Genomic DNA, 15,506 nt, shown 5'->3' on the forward strand with positions numbered 1-15,506 from the left:
GAAGGGGACTTCCCAAGTTGTCTGCATTCCCTTTGTTTAGGGATCTTAAGGTGTGGGTCCTCCGCGTGGCTTTCAGATTTTTCTCTTATGTTTACAAGATGGAATTACTTGGCAGTTTGCTTGTACTATTTTTTCTTTTGGCCTGCGCCCACAGCATGCAGAAGTTCCTGGACCAGGAATTGAACCTACGGCACAGCGGTGACAACCGCCAGACCTTTAACCTGCTGCGCCACCAGGGAATTCCTGCACTATCTTTAAATAAAAACCAGCCCTGGCCTTACTGATGTCTCATCAAAACAAAAGCGCTGTTTCCACAATGTCTCTATTTTCAAAGCTGCCATTTACATTTTCTCAAAACAGCCCTACCCTCACTGAGAAGGTTTTTCTGGGGATGTGAGTCATGTCTCTTCTGCGGGGAGATGTAGGATAGGACCTGGGAGACTGCTGTCCTCAAGCACTCTGAGCATGGGGGGTGATTGCACCCAAGTTCCCCTGCCTCACTTCCCCCTGCTCTAGATTCGTGACGTTAATGCCAGATTTGCAGCCGGGTCCCAGGTGGAGAAGCTTTGGACCAGTGCAATGCCTTGTTCTTTCTCCACACGATGGGGCGGGCGGGGGGCGAGGGAGGAATGCACCCAAGCCAGGAAAGATCACTAGCTTTAACTAGATCCCTGTGCTAAAGAAACAGGCTCTAGGGGAAATCTTTTCTAATAATGCCCTAGAGCTGGGTTATTTCCTAGCCTGGCCCCCAAATGTCTTTGACGACAACGTGGCTCCAGGGTAGAATGTGGCTGACCACAACCATCCTGCAGCATGGTCCTGGCATAGGCTCACCCGAGGACACTGCGGGGCAAGAGTGCATAGCGCTGGAGTCAAACAGCCGAGGAAAGGAACCCCAGCTGAACCACTTTCTGGCTGTGGCCAAATTAAGATCTATAAGTGGAAGTTAATGCTACCCAGACCGTTGCCTTGACAAATCAGAGGAAAAAATATGCAAAGGCTCTGCCTGATATGAACTGCTCGGAAAATGCTATCTGTGGTCACTAATTACCTAAGGGAAGGCTACGGAAACTAGCAGGAAGCCGAAGACTCGGGGCGGAGAAGGAACCGAAATAGCCCGGGCGGCTCCGCCCACAGTGAGAGCATCCGCTCCGCGAGGCGGGAAGAGGCCCCACTGCCCTCGGGCCGGAGCCGCCTGGTGGGGAGGGGGTGTCACGCTTCAGAAAAGGGCGAGGACTGGCCCCGACCTTCAGCGGAGGAAGGAAACAATGAAGCCACGTAACAAAAGTTCAAGGCCAAACGTAGCGCCCGCCCAGCGCTCGACCGCGGCTTCCTCTCCGCCGGCTCCGGGGAGTCACCTGACCTCGCTTTCGCAGTCGCGGACGCCGAAAGGGTCCTGCAGTCCTCCTCGCAGCCAATCGGCGGCGTCCCTGCCCCCCGCAGCCAATCAGTGGCGTCCCTGCCCTCGCAGCCAATCAATGGCGGCCCGGCCTTCCTAGCCAATCTGGTTCTCCGCCCGCCGGCCTCTCGCGCGTGAGGAGGGAAAGCCCGGCTTCCGAAGACCCCTGGAAAAAGACTCGTTGAGCGTGCAAAAAACGACTTTGTTTCCACTGGGCCAGGTATATTCTGAAGCCTGCAGAGCGTCCATCAGGGGCTGCCCAGGGCCGGGAAGAGCGCGCCTTCTCTTTGTTACAGAACTAGCCACCCGCAACCCCGCGGACCCCTAGGAGACTGCCCTTGCAGCTCACAGCCGACCAGCTGTTGGAACGTGTCTCATATGGGAAGAAATGCTTGCAGTTTCAAAGGTCCAGCCCATGGGCTCAGACGCTGCCGCACAGCTCAGAACTCTGAAACTCTTGATTCTACCCTGCTGTGTGCCTGGGATTTGACCTGCCTCTCATGTAAATCTTCACAAGAACCCTGTAGGGATGTATTATTGTTCTCCTCCTGCAAATGAGAAAACCCAGGTGTCCACAGTAGCAGTTTTACAACTGCTGAGGTTCTGGTTTAAAAGGAAGCCAAAGTTTTTTGTAAGTGACCAGGCTTCATACCAGGACGCCAAGTAGGGACCAGACTCCAATCGCCACGGCTTCCTTGTTTGCCTGGCCAGCAAGAAACAAGATCTCCTTAGTAGATCTTTACTCACTCCCTAGAGCGAAGTTGAAGGCCTTTCCAGGCCCTGTCATACCGTGGGAGCAGTCAGTCCACTAGCGACCACCTTGCGGGTGGGGGGCTGTGTTACCAGCTCATCTTTCAGCTCTTAGATTAAATAGCACTTCCCTTGACCCCACAAGTCGGTGTCAGCGGCCTCCCAGCAGCTCTCTTCATCCCTGTCTTGGGAGCCCTTGTCACCCCACCTATTGTAGTTGCCTCTTTCCTTCCCTGTCTCCCTTTGCAGATGGAGAGAAGCTACCTGAGTGCAGGAAATAGCCTTGACTGTAGCCTCAGTCTCTAGCTGGAGCCCAGGTCCAGCTCCCAGGATGCCAGTGTTCCCTAAGAACTCCGTTTCAGAACCACTGAACTAGAATTTGGAATTTAAAAGTAAGTCCAGAGGGGAAACTGGAGACAGCTATAAAAGTTTGACCTTTAATAATTATGATGATAATAAAACAGCTGTTGTTTATTGAGTGTTTATTATGTGACAGGCATTGTTATAAGTGCTTTAGTGCAGTGATCCTTCAGCTTAAATGTGCATACGGGGATCTTGTTATTCTGTTGTGAACCACACAGGAAGTCTGGGATCTTGTTATTCTGATTCATTCTATCTGGGGTGGGGCCTGAGATTCTGCATTTCTGACAAGCTTCCAGGTGATGGTTCATGAGTCATACTTTGTGTATTAACTTATCTTCTTAAAAGTGCTATGACATAGGTATTACTGTTACTCCTGTTTTACACACAAGGAAACTGAGAGGTTAAGTATCTGTGAACTTAGGTCAAAATCAGTAAACTGCAGGGAGGATAGAATGGCCTGAGCACTTACAGTGAGAAGGAGAAAAAGTTCTAGGCAGAAGAAACAGTATTTACAAAAGCCTGCTTGGCATGTGGGGGAAGTGGATCGGGGCTACCCAGAAGGCTGTGGATAGTCCTTAAAAACTTTACAGGAGTTCCCGTCGTGGCACAGTGGTTAACGAATCCGACTAGGAACCATGAGGTTTCGGGTTCGGTCCCTGCCCTTGCTCAGTGGGTTAACGATCTGGCGTTGCCGTGAGCTGTGGTGTAGGTTGCAGACGCGGCTCGGATCCAGCATTGCTGTGGCTCTGGCGTAGGCCGGTGGCTACAGCTCCAATTCGACCCCTAGCCTGGGAACCTCCATATGCCGCGGGAGCGGCCCAAGAAATAGCAACAACAACAAAAGACAAAAGACAAAAAAAAAAAAAACAAAAAAACAAAAAAACAACTTTCCAAAGGCCCCCAGTATTTGAGGCCTGAAAAAACTATATTGACATCTGCATGTGAAAACTGAATATTTAAATTAACCACTTTGACATTCAAAGTATTAAAAATCCTTTCAATTTTTTTTACGTGAAAAGATGCCGATCTGGTGAATGATATGAGTATATTTTGGTACATTTGATTAAAACAGGGGAAGGGCCTCTCAAGCCTAGGGCCTGCTAAGGCTAGGACAGGCCCTGACCACATTGCATTTGGATGTAATCCTGAGGGCAGCTGGGAACCACTGATAGAAGCAGGAAAATGTTCTCTGTGGCTTCAGTGAGGAGAATGGGTTGGAAAGAGGCCAGACTGGAGGCCTAGCAGCTCGAAACCAGCTAGGCGTTTACAGCCTTCAGACTGCAAGACAGTCTCTGCCGAGTGCCAAGGTAAAATGATAGCATTGTACAACCCAATTATTCTCTGATTCCTCCAGCCCCAGTCTGACTCAGCATTCTAAATTTACTTAAGATTTGGGGACAGGGGTTTTGCCAAATCCTTTCTCATTAAGGCCAGTGATGTTACAGTCCAGGGCAGAGCACATGCCTTGAGTGGACAGCCATGAATGTGAACCTCAGCTCTGCTATTTGCTGCGTGACTTTGCATAAGTGATTTAACTTCTCTGAGCCTGAGGCTCTTGATTGGGCATAATACCTTCCATGCAGAATTAAGTGAGATAAACTCAACTTACAGTGCCTCCTGCAGAAGACGTAGTGCTTATGGATGGCAGCTGTTAGCCCGTGTGTGCCATTGTTCTGAGACCTAGTCGAGTTTTCTGAACAAAGGTGGGGTAAATGATTAAATCTTTCCATCAGTCTTCTGAAGTAGAGATTATTATCCCCATTTTGCAGGTAAGGAAAGGGACTCAGACGAGATCCCTCAGCTCAGGGAACCGGGGCAGAGAGTGGGGAGCCTGCAAGAGCTGGACTGTGCTTGATTTTACTTGGGTTTGGGGACATTCTCCAGCAGTTGGCATCTGCTGCCTCCACCACCTCTTGTGGCCCCAAACCTCTTCCGCTTAGTCATGGCCTGACTTGGGCCTGATGGCCCACCACTGAGCACTGTCCTGGGGCACGACCAACCTCTTTCTCCCTCCTCCCCATCCTTGCCTGACCTCCCTCCTATCTTGCTCCACCCCACCCCCACCCCCCGATTTTACAGCTTCTGGATTTTCCTTATGGAAGAGCTCATCTCTTTGAACTGCAGACAGAACTGCCCTGGACTGGGATGCCTGCCAGGGTCTCTCCCTTTAAAGGGAGTAGATAAGTAGGTCACATCAGGATGACAGAGGAGGATGCTGACTTCTTCTGGGAGGAGGAAAAATACTGCACATCCCATGGAGAATGGAAAACAAAGTAACAGGGCTCCTCTGTGTCCCGGTCCTTCTGTCGCCTGTCTCTGACAGTGACAGTCCCCTGCAGGCTGCTACTGTGAAATGCATGTGGAGACAACCAGGCAATCCTGAATGCTTGGGGTCTGGGGACACCAATGGACACCGTATTGAGCAGAAGCTTGTCTACTGTGTGCTTCCCCCTACCCTAGCCTGCCTCCTCTTCAGCACCCCCACCACCAACAGCCAGGATACTGGAGAGGAGAAATCGTAGCTTTTATGGAGGATCCGGAGCTTTTGCTCCTTGGACCCTGCAGCTTGTAGGCCCTGTGGGGCCGAGAAGGCCTTGGCTGTCCGGCGATACTGCCTGGCACTGCCCAGCGTCTGGTTTACAGAGATTGTTGTGGCAACCAGAACAGTCTGGGGTTTTGCAAGATTTCTGTTCCCCACTCCCACCCCTCACCCTCTTGAAGGCCGTTCACAATCAGGGGTGTGGATGAGCATTAAATTACAGAGATTGCTGTGAAAACCAGAGAGAGAGACAGGGTGTGGCATCAGAGGTCCGGCACAGCCAGCTCCACCCTGCCCTGCCATCCCTGGGGACTGAGCCCTGTTTGAATCATAACACTGGGCGGCCACATTTCTAGGAAACTGCAGCTGCAGGGGAAAGGTCCCAGCTGTATGAATGAGACCAGCCTGGCTGTGAACAGATTAGGACTGAAAATGTGTTTCCAGGCTGATGCTGGCCCCTGGACTCTGTGCCTGGGCACAAGGCAGGCACACAAAACAGAGACCAAAGCCTGACCTTAGCACTCCGGGGTGACCCACCCTGGTTCCTGGATGGGGGCTGTGGAAACGGGGAGTCCACCACAGAGAGGTGCACGGGTTTTCCATTGTCCTGGCTTGGGGCTTGGCGAACTCCCAGCTCTGGGGCTTGCCATCCAGGACAGTGCAGTCCTTTTGCAGAGACACTCCAGATTGCAGGAGCCTGCCTGGCTGGTGTTTCAGCACTGCCCCCTGCCCTCTCTCCTCCTGTCCCCAGGGCCCTGTAATTTTTTTTTCCTCCACTGCCCAAGAGAAAGCAAGTGTCCCCCACCCAGGTGGCCTACGGGGAAGTCACATTCATGCCTGTAGTTGTCCTCCTGCACGAGAGGCAGGGCTGGGTGACAGGAAAGAGAAAGCCGTCTTCTCTGGTGCCCTTCACTATGCTTCATCTCCCCAGGGGGCTGGGCCTGTCTAACACACCCCTTTCCCAGGCTGCAGTAACCCCAAACCGTCTCATCAGAGTGGGTGTAAATCCCCACAAGTATGTGGCAGGCAAGTAGCAGCAGGGACAGTGTGGTCGTGGCTGCATCAGAACAAGAAGTCTGGGCTTGTGAGACTTGGATCCCGTGTGCTCTCAGAAGCTTGACTGGCAGCCCCGCCTCCCTGGCATCTGCTCCAACCAGGGTCTGGCTTTGGCACCATCCCTGCCTGACTCTGGGTGGGCTGCCTTCCTCCAGGTCCAGTGCACGTGCTACTCCTTGGCGTATCTGGGATTACCTGGAGGCAGGGAGGCCAGGCTTGGAGACTCCATCACCCCCACCCCAGTCAATCAATCATGTCTCTAAGTAGTGGTTCTGAAACTTTATGTGCATCAGAATAACCAAGGGATGTGTTAAGATGCAGATTGCCTGGCCGGGTCCCAGGGTTTCTGATCCTGTAGATCCCCAGTGAGCCTGATAATTTGCATTTCTAATAAGCTTCCAAGTGATGGGAGGCTGTAGCACCAGGGACCACATCTGGAAACCATTGAGCCAGAGCAGGACAAATGGAAAACCTAGGTTTGAGTCCTGCCCTGATGCTTTGCTTGGGCTCCAGGAACTTCAGTCCCTCTATTGTCAAAGGTGGAGTCATGACCACTGAGTGGTTGGGAAGATCAAGTTCTTGACACTGGATGTACGCACTGTGTTTGGCAAGTTGAGTGTGTGGGTTAGTCCACAGTTACAGTCTTTATTGAGGAGTTTGTCTGCTGTCCATTGGATCCTCGGCCCAGTGTGGTGGCTTCTTTGGACAGATTGTGTGTGAGAATTCTAAGGTCCAGTTAAACATCACACATCTCTGGACCTTTGTTGTCTCCTTTGGAAAACAAGGCCTTTGGTCTGCTAGACTAATGGCCCCTCCAGGTCCCGTTTTGAAGCCCATCTCTGGGAGGTGGGGTAGGTCTTGGGAGGCACAGCCATCATTTTCATTCCTTGCCCACCCCTTTCCAGGACCTCCACCTGAAAACCCAGGAGCCTCTGCAGAGCAAAGAACATCGATCACTAGTCATTGGTCATCTCAGCCCAGAGAGGGGTGGCACAGCCTTCAAGGTCCATCATAATCTGGTTCCAACCTTCCTTTATAATCACATATCTTGGAGTTCCTATCATGGCTCAGTGGAAACAAATCTGACTAGTATCCATGAGGACACAGGTTCAATCCCTGGCCTGGCTCTGTGGGTTAAGGATCTGGCGTTACCATCTGCTGTGGTGTAAGTTACAGATGTGGTTTGGATCCTGCGTTGCTGTGGCTGTGGCATAGGCCAGCAGCTGTATCTCCGATTCGACCCCTAGCCCTGGGAACCTCCATATGCTGTGGGTGTGGCCATAAAAAGACAACCCCCAAAACAAACAAACAAACAAAAAATCACATTTATCACTGTCTCTCCATTCACTGTGTAGTCTAAACAAATCAGGCTACTCATCCTTCCTCAGATTTCCAGGCTTTGTTCACACTGTTCTTACCACTAGAACATCCCCCACTGGTCAGAGTCCTATTCATGCTTCAGAGTGCTCCCAGTGACTGCCTCCTCCCGGAAGTCGTGCCAGATCTCTGTCATCAGTCTGTCTGTCTATCATCAGTCTGTCTGTCTAGGTTAGCTATCATCTCTGACTCTCTTTAATACAAGTGACTTTTTTTTTTTTTTTTTTTTTTTTTGCTTTTTAGGGCCACATTTGCTGCATATGGAAGTTCCCAGGCTAGTGGTCTAATCAGAGCTGTAGTCACTGGCCTACACCACAGCCACAGCAATGCGGGATTCGAGCATTGTCCTCGACCTACACCCACAGCTCACAGCAATACCAGATCCCGAACTCACTGAGTGAAGCCAGGGATCGAACCTGCATCCTCACAGATATTAGTTGGATTCGTTTCCACTGCGCCACAATGGGAACTCCCATACGAGTGATTTTTATATTTTTCTGTGGGTGGTAGCAGAATATGTGACGAGCTGGCAGGTGTAATATCTAACCCAATCAGGATGCAGCCACCCCACCCTGTGACTTGCATCTGAAGGGGCTCTGTAGACACTCAGTGCTCTGCAGGTTTGTCTTAAAGAGTTCACATTTCTGAAGTCTCTTCTTGGAGCAGACTCATGTGAGAAACAAGAGTTGAGATACTATGTAAAAGTTTAAAAAAGTAGGACAACCACTTAAAAGGAGAAGCTTACTTACACAAAAGATTAGTCACCTGTTTATTTTCGTGGTTGTTAGCGATGGGAAATAAATCAATGTGTAGTGTATGCCTCTGCTGTGGCTCATATTCACAGGTCTTCTCATTTGCATGTAGGCACATCTGTTTCTCTGATTTTCTTTTTTAAACTACAGGGTTTTTTTTTTCTATTCTAAATATAATATGAAGTTGATAGAAAATGTGTAAAGGAAATAAAAAGAGAAGAAAGTAAGTATTTATAGTCCAGAAATAACCAGTATTAACATTGCGGTGTATTTCTTGTGAATGGTTTTCCTGCACATACTTACTCTATATGACTTTTTAAAGGAAATTGGGATAAACGTATATATACTTCCATATAATTCTGTATGAATTGCTTTTTGTTGTTTTTTAGGGCCCCATTTGCAGCATATGAAAATTTCCAGGATGAGGGTTGAATTGGAGCTACAGCTGCCGGCCTACGCCACAGCCACTGCAGCACAGGATCCAAGCCTCATCTGTAACCTACACCACAGCTCATTGTAACACCCGATTCTCAGCCCACTGAGCGGGGCCAGGGATCGAACCTGTATCTTCATGGATACTAGTCGACTTCATTTCCACTGCGCCACAATGGGAACTCCATGAGTTACTTTTTTGACTTAAGATACAGTTGGCATTTAGGTATAGCTTTACATTTCTCCCCAAACATTGAAAAAAAAATTCCATGATATCCATTCACAGATATGCCAACATTTTATTTAACCATCCCTTCCTTTTTTTTTTTTTTTTTTTTTTTTTTTTTTGTCTTTTGTCTTTTGAGGGCCGCACCCGAGGCACATGGAGGTTCCCAGGCTAGGGGTCAAATCGGAGCCACAGCTGCCAGCCTACGCCACAGCCACTGCAGCACAGGATCCAAGCCTCATCTGTAACCTACACCACAGCTCACGGCAACGCCAGATCCTTAATCCACTGAGCAAAGCCAGGAATCGAATTCACAACCTCGTGGTTCCTAGTCAGATTCGTTTCTGCTGCACCATGACAGGAACTCGTAACCATCCCTTCCTTGTTGGATGCTCCATTCTTTGTGATGAACATCCTCACGTATCTGAACACACGTCTGATTATTTTCTTAGGCTGATTCTAGAAGTGGCGTTACTGAGTCATTTTCAAGTTTCTTGTTACGTACTGCCAAATTGTTTTCTGGAACTTCCATTTAAAAATACTTCCAGAGCGCTTCACTGGCAGCCCTCCTGTTCATTAGCTGTTTTACCCCCGCTCCCATTGCATTCTGTCTGTCCCTTGCTGTGCTTCTTCCCTTCCACAGTGAATTTGCACATGGTTCGTACAAGTCTTAGTTCTACTGGGAGACCATATCTGACCATCTTCCTTCTCCTTCCACATCCAGCACAGGCGGGGGATGGGGCAGAGGGCTGACTCTGTTTAAGGGAAGGAATTTGTAAGCAGAAGAAGATCTCATTTTAGGAAGGAGCAGAACAGCGAGGACTCCGTACTTCAGGGTGGGGGTGCAGACTGGATCCAAGGGGAGGGAAGGGATTCTCCCCAACCCTTCATACTGGGAGCTGGGGAAAGTAGAAAACTAGCTAAGTGCAGAGCCTGGAGGAGGGGGCTTTGCTCCTTGGCAGGGCTTTACTTCAGGGCAAGAAGGGAGAAGGGCAGGGAGTTCCTGTTTTGGTTCAGTGGGTTAAGAACCCAACTAGTATCATGAGGACGTGGGTTCAATTCCTGGCCTCGCTCAATGGGTTAGAGGATCTGGCATTGCCATGAGGTGCAGTGTAGGTCACAGACGTGGCTTGGATCTGGCATTGCTGTGGCTGTGGTGTAGGCCGGCAGCTGCAGCTCTGATTGACCCCTAGCTTAGGAACCTCCATATGCTGCGGGTGCGGCCCTTAAAAAAAGAAGGGAGAAAGCTTGGAGGCCTTGCTTCAGGATGTGGGGGGAGAGGGGCGGCTCCCGTCATCCCCAGGTGTGAAACCTGCTTTGAGGACTGTCATTCCTTTTAACACACAGCTGAGCCATCCCAGCTGCACAGGTTCTGACCTGGGAAAACACCTGCAGCGCTGATTGTAGAGGCTCAAGTAAGTGTTTTTTAGATTGGAGTTTCCCGAACTTCAGCTCTACCTTGTTGGAGATTTCAGTGTTTTAGTGAAAAGAAAGCGAGATGCACAGACACACACCTGTGATTCATATCATCCAAACTGTCACACTTCTGAACAGTTGAGACAGATACAGTTGTTAAAATGTTCAGGGTGTGCCCATGTCACTCACCAGGTCTGCCTCGGGTGTTAAAACATGCTGTGCCAGTTACTTTAGCTTTATCCTAAGCAGTAAAAATTTTGAAATCACAGGTTTGATGTATTCATTACATTTTTTGTAGTAATCAAACTGTAATGACAGCTGTGAATAAATTGTCAGCCATAGGTAGTACCTCTATGACCCATTGGTGATAATTATACCACATCTTTGGGAGACACTGTTTTAACTAAACAGTTTCTTTATATGATAGTTAATTGTGCATATTTCCTTTCACTTAACTATATGCTTTCTTCTTCTTCTTCTTTTGCTTTTTAGGGCTGCATCCGAGGCATATGGAAGCTCCCAGGCTAGGGGTCGAATCGAAGCTGCAGCTGCTGGCCTACACCACAGCCACAGTGATGCCAGATCCAGCTGCGTCTGCGACCTACACCACAGCTCATGGCAACCTTAACTCCCTGAACAAGGCCAGGGATTGAACCTGCATCCTCCCTAATGCCAGGCAGATTCATTTCTGCTGAGCCACGACAGGAACTCCAATAACTTTTTTTTTTTAGGGCCGCAACCTGTGGCACATGGAAGTTCCCAGGTTAGGGGTCCAGTCGGAGCTACGGCTGCTGGCCTACACCACAGCCACAGCAACGCCAGATCTGAGCCGTGTCTGCAGACTACACCACAACGCACAGCAATGCCAGATCCTTAACCCACTGAGCAAGGCCAGAGATCGAACCCGAATCCTCATGGATCCTAGCCGGGTTCGTTAACTGCCGAGCCGCGAAGGGACCTCCTCCAATGACTTTTTCTGATGAGGAGGAGAGAGGTACCCTGACTTGTCAGTTCCCTGCTAGAGAGGAACGTTAATGGAGATCTCCTTTTTAGTCCTACCTGCCTCCTCTTCCCGAACCTTTCTTTCTGACTCCCAGTCCTTTGCCTGTAACCTAGGATTGTTTAACCCATCGGACACTGAAAATGAACAATACGGTTTCCTTAGCTACTCAGGATGCCGTGGAGGCAAGAACAAAAGAAGTAAAGAGAGAGGATCTGCCCTGGGTCAGAAGACCTGGGTTGGAGTCCTGACTCATGACCTTGTGGCTATAGCTGACCCTCTCGAGCTTATGGTCTCCTTAACCCCTTCATTTAACAAAGTTCTCTGAGCAACTACTGTTGTACCAGGTACTGCCTTGGACCCTTGGGATCCAGCAGTGAATAAACAGGAGGGCCGGTTCTAGTGGAGCTTTCATCCTAAAGCGGGCGATTGGATTGCATAAGCAGTAATCCAACAGTGTAACTGCAGATAGTGATGAATAAAGACATTGGGAGGGACTTCCACCTGAGAGGGTAGGGGGGAAGGTGTCCCTGAGGCAGTGACAATTGAGCCAAGACTGAATCTGTCAGAGGGAGCCGGCCAGGCAGAGGGATGGGCAAACCTGAGGTGGGACCACATTTGGGGCTGGATGATGGTCAAGGAAAAGGCCACTGAGGTGCAGTGGCACCACGTCAGTGGCTTGGACATGGTTCTGCCAGTGATCCCAGCACTTCCCTGGTTGTGTTCCAGGGCGGAGGGGCCGAGTCCGTGGCCCTGCCAGGCTCCCTGACCCCGCCTGACACACAGCAGGGTATGTGTCAGATTTCAGATTTTGCTCGAAGAATAGATTCTATGATCAAAAATCTGTCATCTCAAAAGTTCTCCATTCTTGAGTGGTTGGACTCTGGGAAAACTCATCAAGCCTCTGATCCCGAAGGGAGCTAGACTCTGTTCAATAGAGTCAGGAAGTACTGATCCCCCAGGACCCCCAGCGCCACCTCCTGTGGTGCTGGGCTGGAGCTTCTGATGCCCCCGCCCAGCAGGCAGAGACCTGGGTGCTAGGGCTTCCTTCCCCTATTTCAGCAAGATGCTCTGTCCTGTGCAAGAGAGCTTCATGGGCAGAGCTGAGGACAGGCTCCAGTTTTCTTCCATCCTATGACATGCAGAGTTGGCCGGCTGCCCCCTCCCTAACCCCAAACTCCTATCTTTCCTCCTCTCCAGAGACTGCCCAGCAGCTCTCAAATAAGTCCTGGGGTTTGGGGAAAAGCACTGTGCAGAATATGAAATCACTTTCTGGTAACAGCAGTGTAATTAGCCCTTGACTGACAAGAGGAAGCAGAGGCCCAGAGGGATTTAGTTTCCTACATATTTCAGAGCAAATGGAGCATCAGGCAGGGAAACAGAGAGAAGGGGAAGAACATCAAGTGACCGAAATGTTCAACCCCCTCCCCAACCTCCCCTCCGCTCCCCTTTCTCTCAGGGAAAACTTACTCCAAGGCCATGATTCCTCTTCCTGCTTCCATCCTGCTGCCCTCAAGCGCCTTCACAGGCCAGAGTCAGGCAGGCTGCATCTCTGCTGCTTTCTCAGGGTGGGAGAGAGCTTGAGGCTGGCAGGACAGACCTGCTGTTTCTCCATCTGGTGAGGAATACCATCCCGGCCTCAGCCCCTGGGGGAGTGTACATGTGCACACACGTGTGTGCGCACATGCATGCACACATGCTCCATGCAGTGGCATGTGGCATGTTGATAGGTGGCCTTTGGAATTGGTGGGGACAACATTTCCACTGGTGGCTCCAGTGCCCCTCCAGCCCCAGAGGAACCTTCTGAGGTTAGTTACCTGGCCCGCTCTGAGTGAGGGGTTTTACTCCTGGCACGGAAACCCTGTGCATTTATCCCGGAAATTAAAAAACAGCCTGAAGACACCATCTGACTTTGATAAACAGCTTGAGGACATCATCTGACTTCATGCTGGTGGAGCTGAGAGGGCTCTACTGTCACCAGGGGTGGGTGACCTCCAGAATGAGGCTTAGGGATTTCTGCTCTTTCCTTTTCTTTCCTCTGTCCCTAAAAGTTAAAAAAAAAAAAAAAAGTAGTTTACCTAGTAGCCCCGAATCATAAGCCCTGCTCTACAAAGAGAGTGACAATCCATTTTTATTGACAGGTTGTTGTCATTTTCTCCTTTGATCAGGAAAGGTACTTTGATCAGCTGCTCTTCCTGAAGGTACAGGAAGAGCAGCTGTACCTTCAAATTCTGTTTATGCCCAGAGTTGCATTTTCCCTGCTTTTACCATGAAGCTACCAGGAGTGAGTCTTTTTTTTTTTTTTGGAAAGGTTTTCTTTCTCTTGTTTACCTTAGAGCTGAAAACTCCTCTGGCTAGTTTTAGACAGAGCTTGGGGTGAGGGCATGGGGGGTGCGTGAGAGGTGGTGTTAGAGGCAGAATCCAATTTAAAGGTGGGGGAAGAGTAACAGAGTTATGGATTTACTCCCACCACCCTCAAATATGCAACAATAAAAAGGGCAATTTCTTTATTTCTATTAAATGAGCTAAATCCCATCCTGCTGGAGAGGTGGTGAGAAGGAGGGTTGGACAGTGAGATGAAGACTATATTTCAGCCTCATCTAATAAACTTAGTTGGATTTTTAATTTAACTAGTAAACAGTTCCATTGAGATAGAATATACAGTCTTTCCAATTTCCACCTCTCTCCCCCAAATATGGCATCTAGGGAGGAGAGTGTGGTTTCTACATGCTTGGTAGTGGAGCAGTGGCAGCTCTTTGATGTACCTATCGCCTGTCCATCTCTGCCAGTTTCTACTCTGGAGCTCCTTAGGTGGAGTAGGTCCTTCTCTCTTTGTTCTTGGGGACCCAGGGGACTCCCTTGCTGACTCTGTCCCCTCTGGGCTCTGGTGGTGACTAGACCACCTGAGACTTGTTGTGACTCACATCTTGCATGGGTTCCCATCCCAGTGGTCCCAGCTCAGTGGTTCCCTTCTCCCGCCCTCCTAGACGATCCTCATTCTCGATAAACCCTGGCTGTGAAAAATAATTGTCTTTCTGGAAAACCTTATTTTAGATGCCAGAAGCAAAATTTCAACAATTTCTTTCTCCTTGCAGTTCTGTTTGTAACAGCCCCATTCATCCTTTAGACAATATGGATGCATCTGACTAAATAGAGGGGAAGTCAGAACAAGGAAATGCAAAAGAGAATACATCCCCCCACCTGAATACATCCTCCCACCAATCCCTATTAATAACAACATTGGTTTTTAAGGGAAACAGCTGTAATTAGCTATAATAATGGTTTTGGTTTGGCAAGATCTTCCTGGACTTGAAACTTTCCCCACCTCATAAGCATCATTTGAAAGTAAAAAGCCAGCAGGGTTTGAACAGTTGTTTATCTGCTATGACCCTGGACCAGGGCTCAGCAAACTTTTTCTGTAAAGACATCCTTGCAAGCCATCCAATTTCTGTTGCATCTACTCAGCTCTGCTATGGCAGCCTGAAAGCAGCCATAGACACTATATGAATTGAAGGACTGTGGCTGTGTTCCAATAAAACTTTATTTACAAAAACAGTGGGCCAGATTTAGCTCCACAGGTCATAGTCTGCTGATTTCTGCTTCTAAACAGAAAGAGGATCTGGAATCGTCATTATCACAACCATGTCCAAACTCCCAGACCAGGTCTTTTTTTAAAAAGTTAATTATTTATTTTTTTTCTTCTTAGGGCTGCACCCATGGCATATAGAAATTCCAACTAGGGATTGAATCAGAGCTGCAGCTACTGGCCTGTGCCACAGCCACAGCAACGTGGGATCTGAGCCATGTCTGCAAAGTATACCACATCTCACAGCAGTCCCGGATCCTTAACCCACTGAGCAAGGCCAGGGATTGAACTCACAGCTTCATGGATACTAGTTGGGCTCATTACTGCTGAGCCCCAATGGAACTCCTAATTTTATATTTTATAACCTTTAAAAAAATTGAAGTATAGGAGTTCCCATTGGGGCTCAGCAGGTTAAGAACCTGACTAGCATCCGTGAGGATGTGGGTGTGATCCCCGGCCTTGCTCAGTGGGATAAGGACCCGCTGTGGCCACAAGCTATGGCATAGGTCACAGATGCAGCTCAGATCTGGCTGTGGTGCAGGCTGGCAGCTACAGCTCTGATTCGACCCCTAGCCTGGGAACTTCTGTATGCCACAGGTACGACCCTAAA

At 49.3% G+C, this 15,506-nt stretch overlaps 1 long non-coding RNA gene across 4 annotated transcripts in view; it reads left to right on the plus strand.

The window, feature by feature from the left end:
* Positions 1,144–15,506, plus strand: part of LOC102157617 — a 75,165-nt gene continuing 60,802 nt past the window's right edge. The window contains exons 1-3 of one of the 4 annotated variants that reach the window (XR_002344146.1): positions 1,144–1,901; positions 2,399–2,541; positions 8,626–8,675. This is a non-coding gene — a long non-coding RNA (uncharacterized LOC102157617). Of the gene's footprint in view, positions 1,902–2,398; positions 2,624–7,012; positions 7,244–8,625; positions 8,676–15,506 lie in introns of those variants that run through there. The other 3 variants (XR_002344147.1, XR_002344145.1, XR_002344144.1) reach the window with 3 other exon arrangements.

The sequence above is a fragment of the Sus scrofa genome, chromosome 5, assembly GCF_000003025.6.
Source record: "Sus scrofa isolate TJ Tabasco breed Duroc chromosome 5, Sscrofa11.1, whole genome shotgun sequence".
Lineage (NCBI taxonomy): Eukaryota > Metazoa > Chordata > Mammalia > Artiodactyla > Suidae > Sus > Sus scrofa.